The sequence below is a fragment of the Leptonychotes weddellii genome, chromosome X (assembly GCF_054177405.1).
Source record: "Leptonychotes weddellii isolate Sample4059 chromosome X, ASM5417740v2, whole genome shotgun sequence".
In the NCBI taxonomy this organism is placed as follows: domain Eukaryota; kingdom Metazoa; phylum Chordata; class Mammalia; order Carnivora; family Phocidae; genus Leptonychotes; species Leptonychotes weddellii.
This window is the reverse complement of record NC_138385.1, coordinates 40,137,824-40,138,555: the sequence shown is the minus strand read 5'-3', so window position 1 is coordinate 40,138,555 and position 732 is coordinate 40,137,824. Positions and strand designations below refer to the sequence as shown.

Sequence of the window (732 nt, the reverse complement as noted above, 5' to 3'; positions counted from 1 at the left end):
AGTATCTTGAATAGAGTACTTAAACTTTGTGTTCCTCTTTGCTGGTGCTTTAGTTAACATCATAATGATTTGTCATAGGGCATGTATGTATAGTTTCTGAAAGGAGTCAGCACCAAAACTAGGTAAAGACTATATGGCCAGACAAGTGTTCCTAATGAAGCAAGCTTTTACTTATATTTTTGAATGGACAGAATCTGCTTTTGAGTGGATGGTAGGGTGGACATGTCCTGTTTGTGTGGTCTATCGGCAGTACTTGAACTTGACGCTGTGTACATCTTAATTAATGAAAACTGCTTTTCCCAGTGAGAAAAGCCTTTGAGGCTCAGTGGACAATATTTTAAATAATATTAACATGAGTGCTCATTCAGCAGTACATATACTAAAATTGGAATAATACAGAGAAGATTATCATGGCCCCTGAACAAGGATGACATGCAAATTTGTGAAGCATTCCATATTTTAAAAAAATAACAATATTGATGTGAATAATAGCTATATTTATTGAAGTACATACTTGGTACCTCTCACTGTGATGAGTGCTTTATTTACATTATTTCTTAAGTTAATCCATCCAAAGCACTAAGCCAGTGCTCAAAATGTAGTCCTTGAACCAGTGCTGGTAGTGAATTTTTTGTTACCAGTCCATGATAGATAAGTATAGAAACAGAGTTTGCAAACTATAACCGCACTGACATTGTCGCAACATCCTAGAAAGTGCTTGTTTCGTTAAAT

At 35.4% G+C, this 732-nt stretch overlaps 1 non-coding gene across 1 annotated transcript; it reads left to right on the top strand.

Moving 5' to 3' along the window:
* The first annotated feature begins 356 nt into the window (after positions 1-356).
* LOC115940957 (U6 spliceosomal RNA) lies at positions 357-462 on the top strand. Its single transcript, XR_004075679.1, has one exon. It is a non-coding gene; the product is annotated as a U6 spliceosomal RNA (small nuclear RNA).
* Positions 463-732: the final 270 nt, after the last annotated feature.